Source organism: Anas platyrhynchos, chromosome 13 (genome assembly GCF_047663525.1).
Source record: "Anas platyrhynchos isolate ZD024472 breed Pekin duck chromosome 13, IASCAAS_PekinDuck_T2T, whole genome shotgun sequence".
Lineage (NCBI taxonomy): Eukaryota > Metazoa > Chordata > Aves > Anseriformes > Anatidae > Anas > Anas platyrhynchos.
In genome coordinates this window covers 4,857,501-4,878,693 of record NC_092599.1, presented here as the reverse complement: position 1 = coordinate 4,878,693, position 21,193 = coordinate 4,857,501, and the positions used below count along the sequence as shown (strand labels likewise).

Genomic DNA, 21,193 nt, shown 5'->3' with positions numbered 1-21,193 from the left:
CAGCACACAAGCCACTCAATCAAGCTCACAAAGGAAAGGGCTGGCTCACAAAGGTGAAGGCAGGCTGGCACAAAGTGTTCCCCGCATTGTCCCCTCCAGTGCTGACACCCTCAGCAAAACTGTTTGCTGGCAGACTGCTCAAGCTGTGAGAGAGTTGCGAGAGAAATAGAAGAAAGACATTTTTGGCATCACAAATCCATCCTCAGAGAGCTGGATGCGCGTTGCTCCCAATGGCACTGTGGCTGAAATCACTGGTTCTAATGTGGTTGTAGCTTCTGATTGCTTAAGACTCGTCCAGGCCAGGAAGGCCCCATCAATGCAGCTTCCTTAAATAGCAGATCTTTTATAGCCTTCCTGGGGGACTGTGGGATGTTTTCAGAGAGGAAAATTCCCATAGTTATTCTTTTTACCACCACATTCCAGGTTGCTTGTATGAAGTTTGGGGGAAAAACAGGTGACAATTGCTAGTGACCAACACCTAGGGCTACCTCACAGCATTGGGCAGCACTCAGACAGCAACTGCACCACACCTAGTGACTACCCCAAACAGGAGAGTTAGAAATGAGCCCAAAGTCATGGACTTTCCATGACCACAGCAGTCACCAAGACCTTCTGAAATCTGTGGGTCTGCTGGCTTTCCAGCCAGCAGAAAGCTGCAGTACCATCTGCATTACCACTTCTGTGCTGGAAACCCCAATGGCATTGGAGGTCTGTTTTTCTGCCCTTCTGTTGAAAATGGGTTAAAAATGATTGAAGCAATGAGCTATGAACATGAAGAAAATGAAAGCTGAACAAACACAGCAAACATGGAGCTTTGAAACCTTCCAAAGGCAACCTCTGCCTGGGGTTGCTCTTTGGGCGCTGGGTGCATTTTCCCCAGTGTTTGCAGCTGGATGGCTGCTCCTTGTTTAAGAGCAGATTTTCCCTGGAAAACTTCGTGAAGGTGTTTCCCATTTACAAATAGATAACCTTTCAGCACATCTCTGTCTGAGGAGTTTTCAAGAAGGAAAAATGTTCTGAGTCCAACAATGCGAAACATTTGTATATGTTCCTACTGTAGGAGAGAGTACCCTAATCACAGCAGCTACATAAAACTCTACCTTGTGTCATTTAGGGCTGATTGTGGGATCTGGCATTCAGAATCTGTCGCCAGTTTAGAGAAGTCTTCCTCAATCAGTGTCACTGCTGGCCACAGCCGTCTGTGTAGGTTACTGTCAATCCAGCTGTCTTTGTTTTAAAATGCTGTTGTGTTTTTTTCTTTTTGCTTTTTTTTTTTTTTTTTTTTTCTAGGACAGCTACCACATCAATGTCAGGGGCTGATGCTGTATCTTACTCAGACATAAGAGAGATTCATACAGGCTGATCAGCAGTGGTTTAGGTTATTTCCTTAGATGAAAGAACCCCTTTCTAACAGTATTTCTTCCAGGCTTCTGCAATGCTCAACAGAAAACCATTCCTTGCCAAGTTATCCTGACTGTGAGTCTGAGCAGAGCAGTTGGATGCATATAAAAAAACACTCATACTGCATTCTCACCTTGCAAGCAGTAAAATATTCCTGCTAATATACAAATTTCAGCTCTTTTTATCCTTTTATGGCATGGGGCTGCAGCACTAGTGACAATGCTTCTGAAAAGTGGCAGGAAGACGGGGAATGCCAGTTCCGAAAACAACTTTTAGAAAGCTCTGGGCCTCCTGCTAAAGATCTTTTGTACTTCTATGCAGCTCGTGTTCCCTCCTTCTCTGTGAAGCATTGGGTATCCCAAATGGTGACTCTAGCCTTGACATCAGCTGGATGGGGCATGTCTCAAAAGCGAGGGGAGACCAGGTTACTAGTTAAGCTCTACTCTTGTGTTGGAGTAACGGTACAGAGCTCTGGATAAGTCAGCGTGACACAGCACGGTGTAGCTCACAACTTAATTTTGGTGTTTTTAGCCATGCTCTGCCCATGCCTAAAGCCTTCCAATAAAAAGAGAGGGACTTCCACGGGGTTGTCCTAGGCTGAGCACTGAGCCTGGGGCACCAAGACTTGCAGTCACGGTGGGTGCTTGTGGTGTTTTTGTTGAGTTCAGGCATCCTGTGATATCACGGGGTGGTGCTATGGGTAAGCACCAGTGAGACTTGCACAAGCCATGGCTCACCAAATAACTGTCCTTACTTTCAGGGATATCCTCTGCCTACAAAGAGGAAAGAATTGTTACTGTGATTTGCATTTGAGATAAGTTTCTGATCTTTGAGTCATCCCGTACAGGTGAGGTGGCTCTGACCCATTCCTGTGTTCTCACATCCCACGCTGGTATTTCCATCCTGCCACTTTGGACAGAGGAATCAGTTCAGACAAAATAAAAGTCGACCTTTGCCCATTGCTCTGACCTAGCCCAAAGCAAAGCTTTCCTGCGCTGTGAAACTCCGTCTCAGCTTTATTTCCATGCTCCCCAGTGCTTCCCGGTCCGCTGAGGATGGGAACACCAGTGCCCCAGCACTGTGAGAAAAGCTATTCTTGACCTGAACCTGACCAGAAACAGGAAGTAATAGAAATCTCACCAAAAAAAAAATCTTTTCTCCTGAGATCTTCAGCCATAGGGGTCATTTTCTGAACTCTCTCTTTCCCTGGTGTAACCACTGGCTTTGTTTACACCGGGGTAATGGAGCACAGCCCTAATTATGGAGGTTCCCCTACAGCTTTGCACAAGAGTCAAACTTGAGTGTGTGTCCAAACCAAATCTACTGAGCTTTTGAGCTTCTCCCATCTCTAATTATTTGTGGGTTTTGGATATATACCAAGAAATTAGTTCATATCCATCTACAATTTTCTCTTTGTTTGATTGGCTTGAGGGCTGGAATTAAGAAAGAGAATTACCTAGAATAATGCCATCTGTATTCCACATAAAGAGACTCCAACCAGAAGCAACAATGCGATGTTTTTTAAACTGTATGATATGATAATACATAATGACACACTGCGCACGCTGACACATGGTTTCCACGAATACCAGTGAGGTTTCTCTTCAAGGAAAAAGTAATGAAATGGAGCAGACCCCAATCCAACCACAGCAGTACCAACCTGAGCATCCACCAGGGACATAATCAGAAATCACATACTCACTGCTGAGGAGCTATAATTAAACTAGATTTAATTTTAATGGAAATTCTTCCCAGAAAAAAAAAATATATCAATGTTCCCCACCCCCACCTCTAATGTTGTTCCACTGTTCCAGGCTTTATGGAAACAGTTACAGGATTCATGTGTTTTGCAACCCCAAATGTTTTCAAAACAAATAGAACATCTTAAAAACTGAAATTAATAAATCTTTTACATTCATACTCAGAAGTCACTCACGCTGAGGTTGTGCGGGTTCATCAGCATCAGATGCTTCCTGCCGGCTGGTGCCTCCACCCAACACATGTTTTAAATAATAATCAAGTTCAGCCTTTGCAATTATATTTTTGTCTTAGTGCTGTTGTACGGTAATGGTTCTTTTATCCTACTTTTATCTCTCAACTTTATGTCAGACAGTACTACTCCTACCTAGGGATGTGAAAACCTGATAACTTTAAGAGGATTAATGCTGACGAAACGCGCTTTATTAGTTTGGATTTGTTTTATTAGTACCCTGCAGTTTGATTAGAACTAGGCAGCAGTCAGAATACTGTTTGCCCAAGCAAAGAGAAAATAACACCAAGCAGAGAGTCAAATATATCTCCAGTTAGTGTTTGTTGGGCCAGTTCTCTCGCAGCTCTTCCTGTGTCTCTCGGCCCCTCTGTTTACAAAGGGCACAGGCCCCATGGAAATGTAAAACAGAAACCCAGAGCAGCTTCTCCTGTGCAAACACATGCAGCTGAACTCTGCTGAGCACCACGGTACGCATCCTTCACGGGAACGGCCTGACCTCTCCCCTGAGTCCCTTTCTGCAGCGTGCTCCTGTAGCTCCAGCAGCGTCTGGAGAAACCCTTGGCACCAAACTCATCCTGATTCCAGCAAGGGGCTGCCCTGAGAATAATGCTGCTCCTTTGAGGCTGTTTCCCCAGCTTTGCTTTGTCTTTCTCATTTTCCTCCATGGCCACACCTGGGCATGCCATGACTGGGTGTAACCCCTGTCCTTGCATACTTGGGGAAGTAAAAGCTCCTGCATGATGCTTTTCACACTGCTCAGCACACCTGCATAGCAGGGGAAGGCTGGGTTTGTCATCCTAGCACCGACACTTCGTAAAGGGTGTTTATGGCAGTGGTGCTCAAGCACCACACAGACGTCTGGTTACCTCCTCCTTGGGTTGGATGAGCTCAGGCCAAGTGCTGTCGTGTGTACTAGTTAAACTACCCAGGTTAAAATCAGGCTGGGCGTTGTTCACCAGCACTGCAGCCCTGCGATGAATCCCTCCTCTGCGTGCTCACAGGATGCTGTCAGCAATGTGCTTTGATGGACAGAGAGGGCTAGGCATGCTCCTGGTGGCTTTCTGACAAGGACGCTGGCATCAGTAGAAGTAAGAAATGTGGTTAAACATATTCCTACATGTGATAGGTGCATGGAAAACCTATTTTTTAGTTTTTGGCAGAAAGGAATTGGAATGCAACTGGGCAAGCTACAGACCCACACTCACTTTGCCAACTTTTGTAATAATAGGAAGCTAGTTACAGTAAACAGTGGTAAATAACACACTCATAAAATCCAGCGGGGAATAAATGATTTGTTCTTATACAGAAAAACAAAAAAAGGAGACATTTCTTTATTTTTAAATAATGTTGTGCTCCACCCACACTGTCTCCAGTATATCCCATAACAGTGTTGGCTTTTGAGAAAAATGCATATAATGACCAGACTCAGGCTCCTCAGTCTTCTTGCACAGAAGCATGACCAGATAATAAAACAAAGATGCTGGCTTACCAAAAGATTCACAACGAACTGTTTGTGACACATTCATTCACCACTCACTTTCTCCACTTTTTACATCTAGCAAGAGTTTGGCGACTAGATTTATTCCTGATTAGTGCTGGTGAGAATGAAAACAGAATGAGCACAATACTATTTCTATCTGTGCCCAGTATATATAGTACACTACTTACAAAATATTTATCCGTGTTTCCTCCCACCCACTACTTTGTTACATTCATCACTGCCTGGGAGGAGAGGTAGAAGACACAGCAGCTATATGGAGATTGGAAGGGATGTTTACTTGAAGGAGATTTGCTGTGATTTATAAAAAAAATAAAATAATAATAATAATAAACTTTTTAAAAGACTACTTTCCAACATCTTTCTGGGAGTAAACAAGTTTACTTATACTGATAGATTGTTCCAGTGCCCATAAACAATCTGTTGCCATTTCCACTATGAACAATTTTTATAATTAGAAAGTTTTTACTTAGTCTCTCTTATGGAAAATTAAGCCCGCGATGACTTCTCATATCCCCTGTGGACAGAGAGAAGTTTATTCTCTGCCTTTCTGCAACAACCTTGTACATGTTTGACATCTCATGTTTATCCCCTGACCAACACCAATTCTCCATCTCTCTCTCCCCAGATTTTCAGCCCTGGTGCTGGTCTCCACTGCAACTTTCCTCTCCTTACTTGCTTGAGCACAGTGCTGAAGACCAGACAGTGGCTCTCCAGGTGAGCTTCCCCCTGAGCACGACTGCTCCTTTCTCATAACAGTGTGATCTCACACCTGCCTCATGACCCCTCCATGCCTTCCCCCAGTTTCTTATCAATTATTCATTCCCCACCTTGCATTTCTACCTCTCGTCTGTCCCCTGTACTGCTTTGGAGGTACCTTACTGGGTCGCACTCTGTTTTGTTTCTGTTCCTGCCTGCTCAGTGAACACATCCACGCTCAAGTTGGTCTTGCCCACAAATCCAGCATACCCTTTATTCCACCATCCAAGTCAGTAATGGTGATAACATTGCTGGTAACTAGCAAAGCAGGGCCGATCACCACAGAACAGAATCTAGATGTCATGAATGCATCGTGGCTGAATGCATGGGGGAGCTGTAGGCAGCGACAGAAAGCTGGGACCATCAGATCAGGCTTTCCTTGCGGCCAGACTTGTGTCTGAGATCAAAAGTGGCAATTTTGAAATAGCTCAAAGACAGCGCGAGAAGAAGCCTCTCCTGCTTCTCTTTCTTCTTCAGCCTAGCTGTTACAGCCAGAGTCTGATCTGAAAACATGTCCTTCCTGTGAGGTTCAGACCACAAAACTGACTGACTGCCACATTCCCCTGTTGTTTTTTCCTTGGGTCACTGTTTGAATCTAGTTTATCACATCCAGCCCTGTGCCAAACATGGTTAGTGTTTAAGCAATCTGTGAAGTCAGAAGCTTCCCAGGGAGAGTTATTCTTTGCTTCATCTGGAATCCACCAACCCATACAAGTACACGCAGCGTGGTCTCCCTAAAGGTCCTCCCTTGTCACCTCTGGGAAATTCTGCTACTTCAGAGTTGAGGTTCCCTACATGGAGCTGTTCAGTGCCTGTGGGGAAAGGCAGGTCACGTTGCTGAGCTCTGGGCTCCCGGCTTTTCTGGGATTCTCTAGGCCAGGGATGGAAAATGATGGTGAGTTATTTCCAGCCATCTCTCCTGGTCTTTTCCCAACAAACAATGGAAGAAGCCTTAGAAGGTTGCGAGATGCTGCTGCCATGGTGAACAAGGGCACTACCCTTGCTTCTGTGGAGGAAACACTGTCACTTACTGGAAGACGAGGTGAAACATTGGCTGGAGTTAAGGGAAAAACTCTCGGGCCTGGGATTCCATCCAGGCCTTGTAGATGGTAGATGAAAAGGAGCAGTCAGGACTCTCTGTGCCTAATCATCCACTTGGAGCGTGAGGGAGACGAGGGTGGCTGAGCACTGCCAGGAAGGACCGCGTGTCCTGCCCTAGCTGACCGTGAGCCCCATCCCACAGCATGAGTGCTGCCCAGCACCACGGCATGCTCCAGGCATCCTCCCTTCCCTCAACTCACACTGGGATCATTGACTGACCCCACAGGTAACTGATCTCCCATTGTATGAGGCCTGGAGATGGAATAATAAATAAATAAATAATAAATAATTCAGAAATAATCTTTTCTCACATAAAAATCCATGTTCCTGGGGAAAAGTACACAAAACGAAGGCCAGAAATAATCTGTTCAATTCCAGCAAAAGCTCCAGTTCCCCTCTTCTTTTGTGTAAGTCACAGACTCCTCTTTCTCCTCCCATAACAATCTCATGCATAATAAAAACAGGGCTTCCTCTGAAAATCTTTTGTTTTCCAAAAATATGAAGAGTTCCAGGGAGAGCCTCCAAGATCAATTTGCTATCTGATTCCAAACAGAGCTGAACAAAATCTCTGGTTTTCTCCACTGCCAAATATTTGTGGTGACATGCAGGATCTGCCCCTAATGTCAGCAGGAATATCAACAAAACATTTCCAGCATGTTTTCACAAATTTGCCATCAGTTCCCAGGCCATTTGGTGAAACTCTACAGACGTCATGGAGTCACTTTGTGAAAAGCATCCCTGTACAGTTTTAAAGAAAATAGCATCTAATGACTTCCCATCACCTTTCTTGTCTTTTTACAGACTCTCAAAATACTATATGATTCCTTCAAAATGTTCAAATAATCACTCCTGCTTTGATTATAAACAAAGAAAACTTTAATTTGTCTCTTAAGCCAAATTCAGAAAAAAATCAGATTCCCCTGCTCAGTTGGAGAGGGAAAGACAAACAAATGTAATGAAGCCAGGCAGCTGAAAAAAAAATGCACTGATTAATGGAGAAAAACAACTTAAATCATGTGTTGTTTTTTTTCGGGCCCACTTGTCCTTCTACCAACAGCCTAAACACAAGGCAAAAGTGAAAGTGCAACCACTCCTCTGCTCCTTCCCCCTGGCAGCACCCTGCCTGCCCCCCAGGGTGGTGGAGCCACGCTTGGGTCCTTTCTGCTCTGATGTGGCTGCATCTCCAGCCTGGCTGTCATCACTGCCTCCAGTTTGTGTGCTTTCCAGGATAGCAGCTGCTGCTGTTGCACCTCAGGTGATGCTCAGACCACCTTGTGCCCATCACAGGGAGATGGATAGCGTCTGGCTTTTTGGCAATCCTCACTTGACATCTCTGCTCCTCCCTGAAAATAAAGTGTTAGGAGCCGGGAAGTATGGTGATGATATAAAACAGCTGCTGCCAAGGCTAGGAGAAGCTGAGCAGGGATGCCCCCACAAGCACAGTAGCTCTATGTCTATCCCCAGCCCTTGATACTTGCCCAAAATGCTCAGCAGCTTCCCCAGAGATGTCACCTGGAATGGCATCATGTGTTCAGCAATATTTTCAGGATGCATTTTACCATTTCATGGTCCATGCCTTTACAGTGGGAAAGAGACACCCCATTTGTAACCGATTTTCAATGTTTTGCTGACACAAGTGCTCCAGGAATGACCTCTTACAGACCTGAGTCTAAGGGACTTCGGTTTAGGGGACAACATACACAGCAACTTTTCAGATCTCCTAATGAGTTCAATATCACTTCCATTACTATAGAAGACAGCAAGTCCATAAGAGATAATGTAAACCTCTTCCTTGCTGTAGTTCCTCTTGAGATACAGCTAAATGCTTCAGACACATTACTGTGACTGAATGCATATAATAGGTATTTGTGCATGCAAATGGCCGGTTATATGTGAGCAAGTAATTACCTGATTTGCATGCCTAGACATGGTAATTCAAATGTAAATTAGCTGTGCAGTTGCAGATATACTTTGCATGTACAGTTGCCTATTTATAAAAATGTATATTTTTGTCCAGCCAAAAGGCCCTTTTACCCGCCTCAAAATGAGACATAAGTGGACCTTAAGTGGCACATGCTTGCATCTGCCCAGGGGTGAATGTCATCCGTATGAATATAGATTTGTGAACTGCTCTGCCCAAACTGGAGCTCAACTTTATTTATAGAAAGCCGCAACAAAGGGTTTCTGTCTAACGCCCACCAAAATCAATGCGAGTCTTTCTGATGAGTTAAATGGGCTTCGAATCAGGCCCAGATGGAGCAAAGACATTTCTTAAATTATTTTTAATGGAGGAAGTGTTGTGCACAAATACGTGAATAGATTAACAGAGAGATCTGCAAACCTCTATAAACTGGTGCTGATTATACAGCTGTCTGCTCATGGCTTTACAGTTCCCTTATCAAAACTTGTGGAATTATTTTGATGATACAGAAATCAATAAAATATTTACTTAGAGGAACATTTTGCTTCTGCATTTGCAAACTTCAAAACCAAAGTAACACACAAACCATGATTATTATATTTTCCGAAGTTAGTAATGATGTGTTTTTCTACAACACTATTGGTATATGCAAATAATTACTTTTTTTTTCTTTTTGATACAATTTCATTATTTGCATTGCTACTAGTGGTTCACCAATAAAGGCGAACATCACATTAGGATTCATGACAGTTTTCACATTGTATTATCAATATGTGGAAATAATTGTCTGCTCCGGGATTAAATTACATTATTGTGTATCTTTTTCATGCCTAATAAATAATGATGGATGGCTTTTATTTTCATCACCACCTGCAACCATTTAGTCACCCCTTGATTGTTGAAGATAAAATAATAAAAGGCAAGTGTTACGTTGCAAGCAAAAGAATGCAGTCAAAACAGTTGCATGCCTCGTTTTTCTGTCTACCTTTTTTCGAGTCCCTAAAGAGTAATAGATGCTGCTCTGGGAAGGCTGGCAACCTGCAAACTGGCAAACAATTCTCATAAATTGGGCAAGGGGGGAAAATGTGGAAAACATTTTTTACCTCGTAAAACAATAATTATTTCTTAGCGCATGATTCATAATCTGAAAATTAGGTTTTTGTTCTGCTGTGCAAATCAGTTACATGCAATTAGAATGCAAAGCAGAGGCACATTCTTAGTGTTTAGCCTTTTTAAATAGAAATGAAAACAGCCTGCAAATTGTACCAAAGTTTAAAATGCATGCTAGGTAATTTTGAAATTCAAAGAAATAAAACCATGCATAATAAAAAGCCCACTCTAACTCATTTCTTTTTTCTTTCCTTTTTTTTTTTTTTTTTTTTTTTTTTCAAATTGCCAATTGTGAGGCTTAGAAGTAAAAATAGATATTGCATATTTTGGAAACCTGTGATGGTGCAGTCCTTTGTCAGTGTTTACGTATTTATATACAGGCATGTGGACACGCGCACACACGCACCAAGTCCCCAGTTTATGTCACTTTTTACACAATCATCTTTTCTACTAGGTCAAGTGTAATCTTGAAATTGTTGTAACTCCTACCTGCACATTCTGATCTAGAAACTCTTCAAGCTGAAAACAAATGGAGTTGACATTTTTAGTTAAAGCTTACATTAGCTATTGTCACAAGTCTTTAATCAAGCTCACCCTCCTCAGATTTTTCGTATTGTTACTGCGTTTGCAGCGCTCAGGCCGCTCTGTGCAGAATGCCATAGGAGCCTTTCAAAAATAGCCCAGCAATATTTAGAATGGAAAGTTATCTCTGGATAATTTCATTAACCGTGAGTGTATCAAACGGAGCTCAAGTCAAAGTCGCCCTCTTTTTTTTTTTTTTAACAAAATAGTCAGTTCTGAGTCAAAGGTTTATTCTCTGTGTGCAGTTTCACATGCTTGGCTCTATTATCTTTAAATCACAAGATGACAATCTTCTCAAGCATACCAGAGAGTCAACCAAAATCCAACAGTAATAGATAATCCTATCAAATGTCAAGTTACTGAGGAGAAGCGGTTTGAAAAATAGGCCAACAGTCCATTACTTGATTTACCTTGAGTGGATGTTAACATTCCTGTAGCCTGCCTTCAACAGGGTATACTTTCTCTGTATTGCTAAATTGTTTAAAAGCATCTGTTTGGGGCATTTAGAACTATTTCTCTTGTTTGTATTTTGAAACAAACAAAAAATCCTTTAAATTTTCTCATATAAGCAGAAAGTGCCCACTTAAAACAATAAATACTGTTCCTTCAGGGAAAAATACTACTGGTTGCCGGAGCTCTTCTCCCTCAGACACACAAACACTAACAAAATCAACCATTTACTAATCCAAATTTATGGCAGAAATTATAAATGAATTTCACTAATAGCTGAAGAGTGGTATTTCTTGAGGTGTCCCCTCTCTTGACCTATGGAAATGCCTCCACCACAGAAAATTACCCTCAGAAATCATAAGCAGGGACCTAAAGGGCAGTGCTGAGTGCTGATGTGCTTGAACTGTTCGTGTGGCACTGTGCCATTCAACTTGAACACATCAGCCCTTACTTGCAGCACAGTTCAACACAATTAAAACTCTTGTACAGAGACATGCTGTGCTAAAAGTCGCTCAGAAATAGTGGCTGCCCTGAACAGGAGAGGCTTTCCTAGAAAAAAAATCACAAAAATGGAATCCACATAAAGAAAGGTATCCTGAAAAACCTGTCTCCATCACTGATAAATTGGAAGTTCAAATGGAGCATCCACCAGGGACATCGCTCTACCCTTTCCTGTTTTGCTCAGCCAGAGCAATACCAATACCTCATACAGAAAACAAAGAAAAGGGAAAACTCAGGGACAGAAGTAACTGCTTCCATGAGAACGTTCCCATTGATTACAGCAGTTGCAACACATGAGATTTTTTTTTTGTTTTTGTCTGATATATTTGCAGCCCTTATACATCCATATAGCAGGTACATTTTTGCTGCCTGGCACTTTTTGTTAGAAGCACATGAGTACACAAAAACACACCAAAGGACAGACTCTACAGCTAAGTTTTTTTTTCCTTCCTGTGCACAGACAGATGTGCTCCAGGACGGGATGAAATCCTGCACCCCTGAACATGTGCCAGGCTGCAGGCAGCTGCAGGAGTGCAGTTTGCAGAAATTTACTGCCCTCTCCAAAAAAATAGTTAAATTGAAAGTGAAAAATAAACGCTCTTCCAGTTCTGCCTGCAGCCAGAGGCAATCACTATCCTTCTCATCTGTGTGCTCCATCCAAGCCTTCATCAATACAGAGGTAATTTTCGGACTCAGCTCATTAACACCGAGCTGTTGATGGAGCTGTAAACACTCCACCCTGTCATCGTTTCTCGCCTGTTACCAGCTATTCTTTTCTGTTTAGCTGACCTGCCGTGGCATTTGAGATGAAAAATATTTGTTTTAAATTCACAGCAGTTGCTCCAGTCTCTGAAGAGAGCTGACGCTGGTCCTGACATCCAAAAGCACTGAGGCGAGGAAAGGGAAGCAAACTTTTTTGGCTGGCCTTCTGCAAAGAGGCCGGGGCATGCGGCAGCTCTGGGCACCATGAGATGTAGGCAGCACCCATTTGGGCTCTGTGTTAGGCTTTCAGCATACAGAACACACACACACACATCACATAAACAGATGGAAATAAGGAAATGGCAAGGACACAGAAGGAAAATGGGATTAGCTGTCAGAAGCCTGTGAAAATCTGGTGGGAAGAGGAGGCCCCCGTTTGTCCCATCAGCACACAGTAGATATAAAATTTCATGCCACGGAGGCTGAGTTGGGATTTCTTGACACCTCAGTAGACGTTTTGGGCAACAGTGTCACCAAGGCCAGACAGTGGCATGGGAGAATCGAGCCCTTTGTGGCTAAAACCCTGGCCCAGCCTGATTTCTGGGCCACAGAGAAAGGATGCTGTTGATGGCTGAAGGTCTCCTAAAGGCGCCCTGATATGGCCACTGCTCCAGCCACTCCAGTGGGCACCTGTTTCTGTCTCACAGTTCGCTAGGACAATATGAGCCAGGTGCCAGAATGTGTCAGGCTCTGCAGGATGGTGGTTCTCAGCCTCAGCAAGAGCTGAGTGGGAAGACTTAGACAGCACCCTCCCACATGAGTCCCTGGGGTTACAGTGGTTGAGTAAATAAATGCTCTGGGCTGGATGTGAAATTATGTCTCTGCTCTCATCAGGGTTGTCAGTTCCTTCACTGCAAGGTTAGCAAAGTCACCCGCGTTGGAGGTGGGGGACAGTGACAGAGAACAATGGTTCGAGAACTGTAGTTCCCATGTTTTTGAAGGCTCAGTGTGGGCATGGTATATATAACTCAGTATGGGATTCTCGTGCTTTACAGGCATATATGTATCTGGGTGATGTTGTGCAGCAAGTGACAGTGTCTAGGAAACATCCCCAGAACATCACAAAAATATCTGCGCTCCTGATTTGGGGAGAGGATGTGCTGCATGGCCCAGAGGAAGCTCACGAGCATCTCTCACCTGAGGAACCAGCCACCAAATTTGTTGACAGTTTACATGGTACACAGGAGGCAACTCTGCCCTGGGCAGGTAAGCCTTGAAGTTTTAATTCTGTCTTTTTCCTCCTCTTGGCTTTGACTTGATTAAAATCAAACTGAGGTGGCAGGGCCAAGGGATATTAACCTTCACCTTGTAGATGCTGCTCAGACACCTGGCCCTGGCAATGCCTCCACCCATAGCTGCTCATACCAGACCTGTCAAGCAAGCAAACAGCAGCAAGAGAGCAAAAGACACAGAGCCTTGGTGCTGTTGTGGAGCAGATGTCTCCAAAAGGGCAAGAACATGGCTCAGGGGCCATGTGACTCGGGGTGAACCGAATCCGCACGTTTTAATTAAAATGGCTATCATCCACATTTTGTTTTCTTTATAAACATTTGCAGAGTATCAGTAGCCAATCTAAATGTCTCAGCAGACGAGTACATACTGTACTTCGGCTCTTTTTTTCTAGAGTGCTGGAGAAAACACATGAGCTGGAGCCAGCTGATGTGCTCTCCATGGGTCTCAAGGGCAAACCCTTTCAAATTAAGCATGATCTTCATGTCCCTTCCAAACTTGTTTTGTGTTCTTTTCTGTACATCTTCAGAAGTTGATCAGACCACACCTACTCTCCACCATGCTCAACCTCTCCTTTCCCAGACAGCTCAGGAAGGTTTCTGGCCTCCAGGGGCATGTGGTGGGTTCAGGTATTTTATTTAGCAGGGGCTCTATGACATCCTGCTGGAGGCTGTGCAGGCAACAGGCTCAGCTGTGAGAGTCCAGGCAGCTCCTAGGACAGCCTCGTTATTGAAAGATGAGCCTAATGAACCTGCTGTCAGATGATCTCTTGTCATTTTTTAGCAAAAGTAAAGGATTTAGGAAAGCTCTTTCTTGCCCATTCTTTGAACAGAGCCATTCAGATTTTGAGTACCAGTGCTCTCAATCACCACAAAGACTACAAAGGCATTTTTATCTTAATCACAAACTTTTGGTGGCCTACTTTCTTGCTAGCCCTTGTCCAGCCAACTTGTCTTCTCAGTTATCTTTCAGGCAATCTCAAAACCAGGCCAGCTGGCTTCAAAGCAGCCTTGATGCTGCACTACCTAAGGGCTGGGAGTGGGAGCATCACCCTGCAGAGGCCAGATTGAGAAGGTCCTTGGCTGACACAAAGAGACCTCCTGCCTCCCCCAGGCAGCTTTGTCACCCTGCCACATGGAGGGACAGCCTCACTCCCTGCTCCATCGGTGTATGCCAGCCAAGGCCCAATGCTTTTTTCTCAAGGCTAGTGCAACAAGAGCAGCCCAATTCATTTTGACAGAGCGGTTAAGTGGCACAGATTTCACGTTGGCCTTAGCCTGCCTAATCTTAGAGTTATTCCACAGCAAGTGACTGGCGAGAAGATTCAGCATCGTGCAGCAGCCATAGGTAGTACACTGCAAAGCACGTGCTGCTAAACTAAGTGTTTTGCTTGTCTGTTTTACACTACTTGGATCAGACCTTGAAGGGTTCATGCAGGCTATAAAGTCAGTCTGAGAACAAGAGTGGTCTTCTGCAAAATCTTTAATATATTTATGTACATGGACACTCTAGTTTTCAGTGGTAAATACGTATATACTTCTCTATTTTTCTCTGAAATGTATTATTATTTTAAATAAAATGTGGGGAAAAAAAAAAAAATCGTTCCTTTCCTCAAAGTAGTACCTTACCCCTACTTTTTGAAATACTTGAAAAAAAAAAAAAAAGTTGTCACCAGGGTTTCCTTAATATTTAAGCTAGACATCAAGATTTTAGTAGCTTAGTAAATACCTATTATTTACCCTGTCTCCTGCTAATGTCCAGATAGCAAGCAGTAATTAACCTTAATTGCCTTGACCAACCTCACCTGGTGCCTGTACCCAACACCTGTGGGCCCAGGAGCCCATTTAAGCTCTGCTGGGGGACCCTTATTCCCTTCTCTGAGCTGTGCTGGGGGCATGCTAGCTCATAGCTTGGCTATGGACCCTGTTGCTCCTAGCCCACAGGCTGATTTCTTAACTTGATCTCACTACGGTGTTGCTTTAGGACCTGAGTTCCTGGCTGGACCTAGCCTCCATCTCCAGGACTGCCCACCCTGCTCAGGTACTGCAGGATGGGGATGTCTGGGTCTCTCATGTCACTCAGGGAGCAGCCTGGCCCTGTTGCTCCCTGACAATATCTGAGGATTTTGGTAGTCTCTGTAGTCACACTTAGCTCCTGGGAAGGATGAGATTGCCATCACCCTCATTTGGCATTAAGGGAAAGTGAAGCACAGCTTTACTGAGCCCTGCAGGGCAACTGAAGCAAGGTGCTGCTCTTTCTTATCATGTCAGTGGATCAACACAGGTGAGAGAGAAAGGATTAGAAGAAATAATTAATTTCTTACACCAGTGGTATTTGCACAACCATTTCTGGCTTCTGGATAAAGTTTAAATGAATGTCCAGTGAGTGCTAATTGTAAAGCCTACCTATAAAAATGAAGGACCAGGCTCCATGATAGAGCAGTAAAAGGGTGTTTATGTTGGTAGTGTCTCAAAACTTTTGCAGCAGGAATGCAAGTGCCGGTGAGAGTAGCTCTCATTGCGTTACGTTTCCCTATCAGAATAGGTATGAAGGGAGGATGCTCGATGTGTTCTGGTGGGAAGGTAAGATTTGCTGCTGATGCCATTGCAGCATTTGTGCCATAGAAATGGATGCAGGGTTGCTTGTGTCAGTTGAAGATGAGTCATTGCTGTGTGATGTTTCTGTCAATAGGATAACTCAAGAGGAAGGAGCTGTGAGTAGCTTCCATGAGAAACTCATCGCTCTCAGTTCATTCCCACCACAAATCATGCAGCACACTCCCAGTGGGATGCACACCTGCTCACACCACCATGAAAAGCCACACTTTACTGCCTCTACACTGGACTTGATGGCAGCCCATCAGTCTAAAATTGTCTGTCAGCCACTTGCTGAAATGCCTGAGCATTCCTATAATCCCTGATGGGCTCTGCTACTGTTACTGAGCTCTTCTCTAGGCATATGCTGGCATCTGCTATCAGAGTAGTGACACAAGACTTGGTCTGAGCTAATGCAGAGGTTTTTCTTATCAAACAGGTGTTTGTTGTGGTTATACGTGCAGTCACTCTAAATTCACAAAACCCAGCCCTGGCAGTTATAATGTCAGATTAATTGCTTTTGGAGGAATGTGTTTTCAAGTGGTTGTATGACCCGAAGCCCCTGCATCATGCCATTACTGTGGCCCACTTTGAGAACAGATGCTCTCAAACCTACTTAGGATGTCTTTTTCATCTTTCACCATTACTTGAGTTCTTCCCCACCACTTTACAGGAATAGGAAAATGATCATGTAATGTTACTGGGATGCCTCCAGTACTACTAGATAGAGGATAGAAAGCTTCAGAGAATGTTTGCATCCTTTGTACCAGGCAGATTTCTTTTTTTCGTTAGATTTGAGGGCTTTGTCGGGCATAGTCATTTCTTTGGGTAGAGTTGCACTTCCATCAAAATATCCCACATCTGGCTTATTTTTAGATGTGGGTAGATATCCTGATTCTGCTCAAGAGGGGTAAAAACTGCATCTAGGATTTCCCCATGGATTTCCCTCTGTACTTTTTTGATTCTCTTACTTGCTAATGAGTTTGGGCAGGACTGTCAAGAAAGCTCTTGGTGATGCTGCATGTCCCTGACCCAAAAGGTTCGGAGACATCTCAGAAGTTAGTTGTTGTCCTTCAGATCAGGACTTCCATTTTTACTACGCTGTTCAAATCTGTGAGAGAGCGTGTTCCTGACAAAAAGAACATAAACTTTCATTTTGGCAGCGGTAAAAGCTTTCTCAGCCTTCAGGCTTTCCTATTGTCAAGTCCAATTGCATTAGGTAAATTAGGATTGTTAACAGAAAATAAGTATTGCATATTTTAAAGTACAAAGCAGAACAAAACCATAAATTGCTTCTGTGAATAAGCTAATATTTACGGAGCACATCTCAGGTAGGCAAGGCAAAGCCATAATTGACACCAAAGCAGAATCTTCCTAAACTTTTTAGTAAACAAATTAATAGAAACCTTGCGCTTTTGTTAGTTTTTCCTTTTCTGAAATGTTTGGATTTTTTTGTTATTGTGTTAATATTCTTTCCATGATGGTGTCTATGTGAGGATTGGAGATAAAATAAGACAGATGTACTGACCATGGTTACCAAGGGAGCAGTTTCCTTAGCAATGGCAAAGCAGTTGTCAAAGCAGTCAATGTTCCTTCTCTCCCTCTCATGTGACTTGTTTTTACTAGTTTGCATAGCTTGGATACACAAACAGCTAATCGTAAACACCTCTTCCAAATTTCCAGGCAAAAAAGGCCTGGGTGGGTCATTAGTCAAATGTTCCCAACTTGGCTTTACTTCAGTGCCTACCTGAACTTTTTTCTTTTGCTTCATCATTTTTTCAAGAACTTTCACTGCCTAAAGAACATTAAAGTCATCCAAATGGAAATGTAACCACATAGTGCACACCCAAATAGGAAGATACGGAGGTGGGTGAGTAGTGTAAAATTGCCACCTGTCCAGAGCACCAGTCCTTTCCACTTAAGTGTAAAGATGGCAGCTGAAATAATCCCTATAAATAGGTCTTGTAACTGCGTACGTGAAATGGTTATTATCTGAAAGTGGCAGTCTGATCCTGCCATGCTTGCCGAGGTGAAGATGGAATGTGCTGCACTATAACACTTACTGCTCTCTACGGGCACTTCTGGTGGCAGGGATAAGTGTGCGAGGTCCTGGGGCCGCGTTCTGAATTGCCCAGCCAAGGCCATTACCCAGTGGGTGGCCGCAGGGAGTACATGCAAGGGAGCTGTGTCCACCCTCAACCCCTTGCTGCGAACCTGGGAGCTCAGCGCCCTTGCTCCTAGGGACAGCAAGGAGGTGAGATAGGCTCATGCTGTTGTAGGGAAGTAGTTCTAAAAGGATGGTAGATCCCATAAAGTACTTGGAAAACCCTGTTACCTGTAACTTCAGGCACCCCATTATGCTCTGCTGAGCAATGTAACTTTGCATTCCCCCAAACTAGAAGTTATTCAACCTGAGCAGCATAATACTGAGAATGTCAAGACAGTGAAGAAAATCTTTTCTGTTTTGTATTTAAGTTACATGCCTGGTTATAATCAAGCTGATTAAAAGCACAGTGTAGCTAGCCCAATAATGCGAAGACAGAGCTGAACTGTAGTAGTGGGTGCAAGAGGCACAGCCGTTTGATATAATGATCATGCTTATGAAGTGAGTATTGTTTTCCTACCTTTATTTCCAATCAAAGGTGAAGTGGTTTCTTATCAAGAACAGATACCTTCCTATAGGTATATATTTCCAGGGAGCTTTGCAGGCTAGCAAAGGACACTTCTAAAGACATCCATTAATGTAACCCTGTGCTATCCAGTGGGATGTTGTGTATAGAGAAAATACCAACTGGACTGCTTTTGGACTAAATTTATGTTGGAAAATGACATCTTGATGTTACCTTCATGGCCTAATTTAAGCATTGTTATTTAAAAGGTTTTCTATCATATGGCACTTAAATTTTCTGGTAACTCAGCTGCTCTGCGTGTATTTGTCAACCTATGGCTAGAACTCATACATACCCATATTCCAATGCACCCTTATTTACCATCTACAAGAGATATAGATCATCTTGTTCAGGTTGATGGAAATTTAACAAGACACTGATAAAGGGAAGGTAAAGCACAGTGTGTGCACACAGGGAGCAGCTGATTGCCGCTGCTCCCCCTGCTCTGTGCAGCTCGGTGCCATGGGGTAGGTTACCCACCACAGTGCAGGACTCGAGGCAAAGCTAGGCGTTACCTTCAGCTTTGTTTACAGGTGCTTCTAGCGGGGAAGTGACATTTTAGGAAGGCACAGAAAGAGCTGGAAGTGCAATATTAGGTAAAATGTTGTTGGCCTGTGAAGTGTGGCTTCTGTGCTCTTGCTTAGAGCACCTGGACAGGGAGAGGGTGAGGAGTATGGTTCTATGAATGCTATAAGCAAAACCTGTCTCATCTACCTTATTAGGAAAGCTGCACGGAAAGGGAGGAAAAAGGCCACGGCATGTTTCTGACTAATTTCCTCTATTCCACACTGAGATGGTTTCAGTTTCAGAGAATCTCTCAGTACTTGAATTCCATAAATTTGCACTGTCCTTGCGAAAACTGGTATCTTTGTGTTGAGAAATAGGGGAACATAGAGGAGAGAAAGGTAAAAGCCACAAGATCAAATTGTGCCCAACTAATGAGATACTTTAAAGGAAAGTGTGTGTATACATGTATGTGCATAAAAGCATAGGGAAGGTCTTATTTCTGATGTGCTCAATATATACTTACAAGGCTTATTTTTATTTAAAAAGTAAATAAATGTCTTATGAATGGAGGAAGGAAAGCTGCAGGAAGAAAAAAGGAGCAGTGGCAGTAGATCTAGCTGATGGAAGAAGAGTGCAATGGGGAGGGACTCTGAGATTGCTTTCTGCAAGGAGGCTACTTTGCAATTTTGATTGTAGGAGGAACACACCCTGAGGTCAACCACAGCACTGAATCATGTCAAACCCCTTGGTGTATGTGGCCACCCTTCCATTCCCTCCACAGCCCTTTTATCTTGAAAAACAAAGATTAGATGATGAAAAGGCAGAGATAGCGAGTTGCCTCCAAGCACAGTTTTGTCAGGACAGCCACACAGTCCCCGTCTCCTACCCACAGCCTTGTGAGACCCTAATCCATCGACTCCCTAACCACCCTGCAGTGACCCCCATTTCCAAAGTAGCAGCTGTGCAGTTAGTTTGCTAGCCCCTGACTGAGATGATTTTTTGTACCTCTATGGTCCCAGCCACCTGCTACACATTTGATGTAACTTCTTAATTAATGTTCTCCAAAGATTTGTAGCCTTCGGTGTGGGTTACAGCCACAGCCATTCCCAGATCCATCACCACTCTCCCTTATCTGCTGCACAAACACGTTAGGTGCAGATTTAATGACACCCGCCTAAATCCCTCCAGTCAGAGATGTGTAAACATGTATGTAAAGGCTGTGCAGAACCGAGGGCTAACTGCGAAAGCAAAGTGTTATTGAATGTGACTAGTGCCACTCACACAGACAGCCACAGGATTACAGGCTGGCAAATGAAGGCTGATACAATAACTGCGCCAGGCAGGAGCAGAAGCAAAGCTGTCCTTCTCGATATCAGGGTACCACAAACAGTTCAGGGGCAGAGTAAGTTTTGCTGACAGGTTACATAAGAATAAACAAAACTAAAGCAATAAGAATCAAAAAGAAAAACCAGGCCATTTGCAGCACGCTGCGATGGTTTTTAGATCTGACATTTCAGCTGAATACAACTCGTGTTCAGTTGCCTGAAGTCTTGCTATGAAATCTTCACATCGCCCTGCTTCATGGTGTTTGCTCCCTCACCTGCATCTTTATTTGGAGCTTGTGAGAGAAGACTGGTTTTGTTTGGGGATTTGTGGTCCCAGGAGCGTGAAGTGTTAGACATTGGGTTTGGAGCAGGATTTCAAACTTGCACATTTGCCAAGGTGAGGTAGTGAAAGAAGAGGAGTGAAGTGGGAGACCTGGTTCAGAGGGCGTTGTGCTTATGTTCTCACTCCAGGGCCGAGTGCTGATGGATGGTTTGAGAGGAAAGAGTCAGGCTTTGGCCCTTTTGGGTCTGATATTGATGTGCCATCAGATGTGCAAGGTGAGACTGGCAGCCCACTGCAAGGCCAAAATTCAGGGGAACTGGAGTGAAGGGACCTGGTTAGATTACTGCCAGAAATGGGACGGATAAACTGGAGTGAAATCCCTTAACAAGGGGAAGGGCTGGATCAGCCCATGAGTAAGCTGGAGGGTGGAAGGGTGAGGAAAATCTCTGAGATTTCAAATGCACAGCTTGAGAAAGCAGGGATGCTGCAATGGAGGGGGGAGGGAGGGTA

The 21,193-nt window shown here is 43.8% G+C and overlaps 1 long non-coding RNA gene across 3 annotated transcripts in view; it reads left to right on the top strand.

The window, feature by feature from the left end:
* The window catches only part of LOC101794777 (uncharacterized), a 249,211-nt gene that overhangs the window by 181,087 nt on the left and 46,931 nt on the right, over positions 1 to 21,193 (top strand). For all 3 annotated transcript variants that reach the window (XR_011812582.1, XR_011812583.1, XR_011812581.1), the window contains exons 3-4: positions 5,518 to 5,606; positions 13,071 to 13,281. This is a non-coding gene — a long non-coding RNA (uncharacterized lncRNA). The remainder of the gene's footprint in view (positions 1 to 5,517; positions 5,607 to 13,070; positions 13,282 to 21,193) is intronic.